This window comes from Triticum aestivum, chromosome 1B, assembly GCF_018294505.1.
Source record: "Triticum aestivum cultivar Chinese Spring chromosome 1B, IWGSC CS RefSeq v2.1, whole genome shotgun sequence".
Taxonomy (NCBI): Eukaryota; Viridiplantae; Streptophyta; class Magnoliopsida; order Poales; family Poaceae; genus Triticum; species Triticum aestivum.
The window spans coordinates 631,516,992-631,525,782 of NC_057795.1; the positions used below are offsets into that span (position 1 = coordinate 631,516,992).

General features: G+C 48.6%; 1 pseudogene; it reads right to left on the reverse strand.

The window, feature by feature from the left end:
* Nucleotides 1-7,606: 7,606 nt before the first annotated feature.
* On the reverse strand, nt 7,607-8,169 carry LOC123080828 (putative invertase inhibitor; annotated as a pseudogene).
* Nucleotides 8,170-8,791: the final 622 nt, after the last annotated feature.

Below are 8,791 nucleotides of genomic sequence, written 5' to 3' on the forward strand. Positions count from 1 at the left end.
ACCTTGAGTCCTTGGCCTTTGGTTGCCTCCTTCTCCCTCCCCAACACCTCTCCTCCTCCGTTGTGTGCTCGGCGAAGCCCTGTCGGAGTACTGCTTCTCCACCATCACCACGCCGTCGTGCTGCCGGTGGAGCTGTCTTCCTCAACCTCTCCTTCCCCCTTGCTGGATCAAGAAGGAGGAGACGTCGCTCGTGCCGTACGTGTGTTGAACGCGGAGGTGCTGTCCGTTCAGCACTTGGCATCGGTGATCTGAATCACGTTCGAGTACGACTACATCATCACCTTGCAAGCTTCCGCACGCGATCTACAAGTGGTATGTAGATGCAAACTCTCTCCCATGACTCGTTGCTTAGATGAACTCATAGATGGATCTTGGTGAAGCCGTAGGAAAAATTTTAATTTTCTGCAACGTTCCCCAACAGTGGTATCAGAGCTAGGTCTATGCGTAGTTCTCTAATGCACGAGTAGAACACAATTTGTTGTGGGCGTTGATCTTGTCATCTTACTTGCCTCTACTAGTCTTTTCTTGCTCAACGGTATTGTGGGATGAAGCGGCCCGGACCAACCTTACACGTACGCTTACGTGAGACCGGTTCCACCGACTGACATGCACTAGTTGCATAAGGTGGCTGGCGGGTGTCTGTCTCTCCCACTTTAGTTGGAGCGGAATCGATGAACAGGGCCCTTATGAAGGGTAAATAGAAGTTGACAAAATCACGTTGTGGTGATTCGTAGGTAAGAAAACGTTCTTGCTAGAACCCAACCGCAGCCACGTAAAAGATGCAACAACAACTAGAGGACGTCTAACTTGTTTTTGCAGCGATTGATCATGTGATATGATATGGCCAGAAGTTGTGATGAATGTTGAATTGTGATGTATGAGATCATGTTCTTGTAATAGGATTCACGACTTGCATGTCGATGAGTATGACAACCGGCAGGAGCCATAGGAGTTGTCTTTATTTTTTGTATGACCTGCGTGTCATTGAAGAACGCCATGTAAACTACTTTACTTCATTACTAAACGCGTTAGTCATAGAAGTAGAAGTAGTCGTTGGCGTGACAACTTCATGAAGACACGATGATGGAGATCATGATGATGGAGATCATGGTGTCAAGCCGGTGACAAGATGATCATGGAGCCCCGAAGATGAAGATCAATGGAGCTTGATGATATTGGCCATATCATGTCACAACCATATAATTGCATGTGATGTTTATTATGTTTATGCATCTTGTTTACTTAGGACGACGGTAGTAAATAAGATGATCCCTTACAAAATTTCAAGAAGTGTTCTCCTCTAACTGTGCACCGTTGCTACAGTTCGTCGTTTCTAAGCACCACGTGATGATCGGGTGTGATGGATCCTTACGTTCACATACAACGGGTGTAAGACAGTTTTACACAGCGAAAACACTTAGGGTTAACTTGACGAGCCTAGCATGTGCAGACATGGCCTCGGAACACGGAGACCGAAAGGTCGAACACGAGTCGTATGGAAGATACGATCAACATGAAGATGTTCACCGACGATAACTAGTCCGTCTCACGTGATGATCGGACACGGGCTAGTCGACTCGGATCGTGTAACACTTAGATGACTAGAGGGATGTCTAATCTAAGTGGGAGTTCATAATTTTGATTAAGAACTTTATTATCATGAACTTAGTCTAAAACCTTTGCAAATATGTCTTGTAGATCAATGGCCAACGCTAATGTCAACATGAACTTCAACGCGTTCCTAGAGAAAACCAAGCTGAAAGATGATGGCAGCAACTATACGGACTGGGTCCGGAACCTGAGGATCATCCTCATAGCTGCCAGGAAGCAATATGTCCTAGAAGGACCGCTAGGTGCCGCTCCCGTCCCAGAGAACCAAGACGTTATGAACGCTTGGCAAACTCGTGCTGATGATTACTCCCTCGTTCAGTGCGGCATGCTTTACAGCTTAGAACCGGGGCTCCAAAAGCGTTTTGAGCATCACGGAGCATATGAGATGTTCGAAGAGCTGAAACTAGTTTTCCAAGCTCATGCCCGGGTCGAGAGATATGATGTCTCCGACAAGTTCTACAGTTGTAAGATGGAGGAGAACAGTTCTGTCAGTGAACACATCCTGAAGATGTCTGGGTTGCACGCACGTATGACCCAGTTGAACATTAACCTCCCAGATGAGGCGGTCATTGACAGAATCCTCCAGTCGCTCCCACCAAGCTACAAGAGCTTTGTGATGAACTACAACATGCAGGGGATGGTAAAGACCATTCCTGAAGTGTTCTCGATGCTGAAGTCAGCAGAGGCTGAAATCAAGAAAGAACATCAAGTGTTAATGGTCAATAAGACCACTAAGTTCAAGAAGGGCAAGGGTAAGAAGAACTTCAAGAAGGACGGCAAAGGTGTTGCCGCGCCCGGTAAGCCTGTTGCCGGGAAGAAGTCAAAGAATGGACCCAAGCCTGAGACTGAGTGCTTTTATTGCAAGGGGAAGGGGCACTGGAAGCGGAACTGCCCCAAATACTTAACGGATAAGAAGGCCGGCAACACCAAAGGTATATTTGATATACATGTAATTGATGTGTACCTTATCAGTACTCGAAGTAACTCCTGGGTATTTGATACCGGTGCCGTTGCTCACATATGTAACTCACAGCAGGAGCTGCGGAATAAACGGAGACTGGCGAAGGACGAGGTGACGATGCGCGTCGGGAATGGTTCCAGGGTCGATGTGATCGCCGTCGGCACGCTGCCTCTACATTTACCTACGGGATTAGTTTTAAACCTCAATAATTGTTATTTAGTGCCAAGTTTGAGCATGAACATTGTATCTGGATCTCGTTTAATACGAGATGGCTACTCATTTAAGTCTGAGAATAATGGTTGTTCGATTTATATGAGAGATATGTTTTATGGTCATGCTCCCATGGTCAATGGTTTATTCTTGATGAATCTCGAGCGTAATATTACACATGTTCATAGTGTGGATGCCAAAAGATGTAAAGTTGATAACGATAGTCCCACATACTTGTGGCACTGCCGCCTTGGTCACATTGGTGTCAAGCGCATGAAGAAGCTCCATGCTGATGGACTTTTAGAGTCTCTTGATTATGAATCATTTGACACATGCGAACCTTGCCTCTTAGGCAAAATGACCAAGACTCCGTTCTCCGGAACAATGGAGCGAGCAACCAACTTGTTGGAAATCATACATACCGATGTGTGCGGTCCAATGAGCGTTGAGGCTCGCGGAGGATATCGTTATGTTCTCACTCTCACTGACGACTTGAGTAGATATGGGTATGTCTACTTAATGAAACACAAGTCTGAGACCTTTGAAAAGTTCAAGGAATTTCAGAGTGAGGTAGAGAATCAACGTGACCGTAAGATAAAGTTCCTACGATCAGATCGTGGGGGCGAATACTTAAGTCACGAATTTGGTACACACTTAAGAAAATGTGGAATCGTTTCACAACTCATGCCGCCTGGAACACCTCAGCGAAACGGTGTGTCCGAACGTCGTAATCGCACTCTATTGGATATGGTGCGGTCTATGATGTCTCTTACCGATTTACCGCTATCATTTTGGGGATACGCTCTAGAGACAGCTACATTCACTTTAAATAGGGCACCGTCTAAATCCGTTGAGACGACACCGTATGAATTATGGTTTGGGAAGAAACCTAAGCTGTCGTTTCTAAAAGTTTGGGGATGCGATGCTTATGTCAAGAAACTTCAACCTGAAAAGCTCGAACCCAAGTCGGAAAAATGCGTATTCATAGGATACCCTAAGGAAACTGTCGGGTATACCTTCTACTTAAGATCCGAAGGCAAGATCTTTGTTGCCAAGAACGGATGCTTTCTGGAGAAAGAGTTTCTCTCGAAAGAAGTAAGTGGGAGGAAAGTAGAACTCGATGAAGTACTACCTCTCGAACGGGAAAGTGGTGCAGCGCAGGAAACCGTTCCTGTGATGCCCACACCAACTGAAGAGGAAAACGTTGATGATGATCAAGGTACTTCAGATCTAGTTGCTACTGAACTTCGAAGGTCCACAAGGACACGTTCCGCACCAGAGTGGTACGGCAACCCTGTCATAGAAATCATGTTGCTAGACAACAATGAACCTTCGAACTATGAAGAAGCAATGGCGGGCCCGGATTCCAACAAATGGCTTGAGGCCATGAAATCCGAGATAGAATCCATGTATGAAAACAAAGTATGGACTTTGACAGACTTGCCCGATGATCGGCGAGCGATAGAAAATAAATGGATTTTTAAGAAGAAGACGGACGCGGATGGTAATGTTACCATCTATAAAGCTCGACTTGTCGCTAAGGGTTATCGACAAGTTCAAGGGATTGACTACGACGAGACATTCTCTCCCGTAGCGAAGCTTAAGTCCGTCCGAATCATGTTAGCAATTGCCGCATACTATGATTATGAGATATGGCAGATGGACGTCAAAACGGCATTCCTTAATGGACATCTTAAGGAAGAGCTGTATATGATGCAGCCGGAAGGTTTTGTCGTTCCTCAGAACGCTAACAAAGTATGCAAGCTCCAGCGATCCATTTATGGACTGGTGCAAGCATCTCGGAGTTGGAACATTCGCTTTGATGAAATGATCAAAGCGTTTAGGTTTACGCAGACTTATGGAGAAGCCTGCGTTTACAAGAAAGTGAGTGGGAGCTCTGTAGCATTTCTCCTATTATATGTAGATGACATACTCTTGATGGGAAATGATACGAAACTCCTGGACAGCATTAAGGCCTACTTGAACAAGTGTTTTTCAATGAAGGACCTTGGAGAAGCTGCTTATATATTAGGCATCAAGATCTATAGAGATAGATCGAGACGCCTCATAGGTCTTTCACAAAGCACATACCTTGATAAGATTTTGAAGAGGTTCAAAATGGATCAGTCCAAGAAGGGGTTCTTGCCTATGTTACAAGGTGTGAGATTGAGCTCGGCTCAGTCACCGACCACGGCAAAAGATAAAGAAGAGATGAGTGTCATCCCCTATGCTTCAGCCATAGGATCTATTATGTATGCCATGCTGTGTACCAGACCCGATGTAAACCTTGCCGTAAGTTTGGTTGCAAGATACCAAAGTAACCCCGGCAAGGAACACTGGACAACGGTCAAGAATATCCTGAAGTACCTGAAAAGGACAAAGGACATGTTTCTCGTTTATGGAGGAGACGAAGAGCTCGTCGTAAAGGGTTACGTCGACGCTAGCTTCGACTCAGATCTGGATGACTCTAAGTCACAAACCGGATACGTGTATATGTTGAATGGTGGAGCAGTAAGCTGGTGCAGCTGCAAGCAGAGCGTCGTGGCGGGATCTACGTGTGAAGCGGAGTACATGGCAGCCTCGGAGGCAGCGCATGAAGCGATTTGGATGAAGGAGTTCATCACCGACCTAGGAGTCATACCCAATGCGTCGGGGCCGATCAAACTCTTCTGTGACAACACTGGAGCTATTGCCCTTGCCAAGGAGCCCAGGTTTCACAAGAAGACCAGGCACATCAAGCGTCGTTTCAACTCCATCCGTGAAAATGTTCAAGATGGAGACATAGAGATTTGCAAAGTGCACACGGATCTGAATGTCGCAGATCCGTTGACTAAACCTCTCTCGCGTGCAAAACATGATCAACACCAGAACTCTATGGGTGTTCGATTCATCACAATGTAACTAGATTGGTGACTCTAGTGCAAGTGGGAGACTGTTGGAAATATGCCCTAGAGGCAATAATAAAAGGATTATTATATTTCAATGTTCATGATAATTGTCTTTTGTTCATGCTATAACTGTATTATCCGGAAATCGTAATACACGTGTGAACACTTAGACCCAATAAGTCCCTAGTGAGCCTCTAGTTGACTGGCTCGTTGTGATCAATAGATAGTCATGGTTTCCTGACTATGGACATTGGATGTCATTAATAACGGGATCACATCATTAGGAGAATGATGTGATGGACAAGACCCAATCATAAGCATAGCATAAAAGATCGTATAGTTCGTTTGCTAGAAGCTTTGCCAATGTCAAGTATCTATTCCTTCGACCATGAGATCGTGTAACTCCCGGTTACCGTAGGAGTGCCTTGGGTGTATCAAACGTCACAACGTAACTGGGTGACTATAAAGGTGCATTACAGGTATCTCCGAAAGTATCTGTTGGGTTGACACGGATCGAGACTGGGATTTGTCACTCCGTATGACGGAGAGGTATCTCTGGGCCCACTCGGTAATGCATCATCATAATGAGCTCAATGTGACCAAGGTGTTGGCCACGGGATCATGCATTACGGTACGAGTAAAGTGACTTGCCGGGTAACGAGACTGAACAAGGTATTGGGATACCGACGATCGAGTCTCGGGCAAGTAACGTACCGATTGACAAAGGGAATTGTATACAGGGTTTGATCGAATCCTCGACATCGTGGTTCAACCGATGAAATCATCGAGGAGCATGTGGGAGCCAACATGGATATCCAGACCCCGCTGTTGGTTATTGCCCGAGAGTCGTCTCGGTCATGTCTGCGTGTCTCCCGAACCCGTAGGGTCTACACACTTAAGGTTCGGTGACGCTAGGGTTAGTAGGAAGTCAAGTATGTGACTACCGAATGTTGTTCGGAGTCCCAGATGAGATCCCGGACGTCACGAGGAGTTCCGGAATGGTCCGGAGGTAAAGATTTATATACGGGAAGTCCTGTTTCGGGCATCGGGACAAGTTTCGGGGTTATCGGTATTGTACCGGGACCACCGGAGGGGTCCCGGGGGCCCACCGGGTGGGGCCACCTGCCCCGGGGGGGCCACATGGGCTGTAGGGGGTGCGCCTTGGCCTGCATGGGCCAAGGGCACCAGCCCCACATAGGCCCATGCGCCTAGGGTTCAAGGGGGAAGAGTCCTAGGAGGGGAAGGCACCTCCTAGGTGCCTTGGGGGGGAGGGAAACCCCCCTTGGCCGCCGCCCCCCTAGGAGATTGGATCTCCTAGGGCCGGCCACCCCCCCCCCCCCTTGGCCCTCCTATATATAGTGGGGGAGAGGAGGGACTTCATACCTTGAGTCCTTGGCCTTTGGTTGCCTCCTTCTCCCTCCCCAACACCTCTCCTCCTCCGTTGTGTGCTCGGCGAAGCCCTGTCGGAGTACTGCTTCTCCACCATCACCACGCCGTCGTGCTGCCGGTGGAGCTGTCTTCCTCAACCTCTCCTTCCCCCTTGCTGGATCAAGAAGGAGGAGACGTCGCTCGTGCCGTACGTGTGTTGAACGCGGAGGTGCTGTCCGTTCAGCACTTGGCATCGGTGATCTGAATCACGTTCGAGTACGACTACATCATCACCTTGCAAGCTTCCGCACGCGATCTACAAGTGGTATGTAGATGCAAACTCTCTCCCATGACTCGTTGCTTAGATGAACTCATAGATGGATCTTGGTGAAGCCGTAGGAAAAATTTTAATTTTCTGCAACGTTCCCCAACAGATTACACCACATCGTTCTCCATTGGAAATTTTGCAAGTTACTATTATATTTGTTGCACATTACAAATTTTACTGTCCGGAAAGATGATAATTTTTCTTCCGGAGGTAGAAGAAGGCCTGGTGCTACTTGCTCATTTTGCCCCGTGGTTTAAGCTATGCCACAAGATATTAAACGCCAGCACCATCACGTCGTCGAGCTCGCAGCCCGCGTCGGTCAGCGGCGACCTCTCGCCGGCCCAGAGGACGAACGCCTTGTCGCAGCGCGCCGGCGTGTCACGAACGTCCCCCAGCAAGGTGGTCGCCTCCGACTCCGTCAGCCTGTCCTCGTCCGCCCGCGGCGAAGTCCTTGGTGGCGCGCCCCAGCCGGCGCACGGTCCAGGCGTAATCCTTGCGCACTCATCCAGGGCCAGCCGCCGCCGGGGCGACGTCTCGGCGGCCTGCAGCCGGGCGATGCGGTCGCCGGTGTCCTTGGCGGTCACCATGGCCATCCTCAACGCGATGACGGCCAGGCCGAGCTCGTCGGCCGTCGCGCTCGCCGGGTCCGCCCCCAGCGTCTTGACGCAGAAGTCGTAGTCCTGCGCCCCGCCGGTGCCGACGAGGCTGCACGTGTCCTCCAGCGTGCTCGCCCTCACCGTGTGCGCGTGCTGCGCGAGGAGCAGCAGGACGAGGGCGGAGGAGAGAGCTTGGAGAGGAGCCATGGTCGTCGTCTCATTTGTTTCTCTGGGATTACCTGGGAGAGGGGCGGAGCAGGGGAATGCGGGGCCGTGCGGAGGAACGGCGCGTGAGAGAGGGGCGGGCGGGCAGGGGTTACCTGGGAGGAGAAGGAGCATTTGCAAAAAAAACCTCCAGCCATCTACTATTAACGCACAAGTGGACAGGTGCTGCACAAGTGGCGGTCAAAGCACAACTGTCAACGGTTGACTCGGCCAAGTCAGCAAATACGTAGCTCAATTCGTATATACGGACCAAAGTGAACCCCTGCGCAAGTACATGGACTGTATTTCGGGTTTTTTGAAGTAGTGGTACTTAAGTGTCAGCCAGCTCAAGTTTTGTGACCTATAGTAAATTTTTCTCTTTTTATTTACACAGTACATTGATGAGTGGAACCCAGCGAAACGACAGTTAAAAAAAAAATCCAAGGGTCTTCCTAAAAAAAATCACATGCACCGCTATCTGACAGCGGGCCCTTGCCATGTTGGTGTGACATGCAGGCAGCCGATACGTCCATGTACGTGAAATGTGATCGTATTTGCACATCCACACAAGTTTGATGATTAGAATCACGTATTTTACAAGTTTGTGCACCAAATTAATTATCGT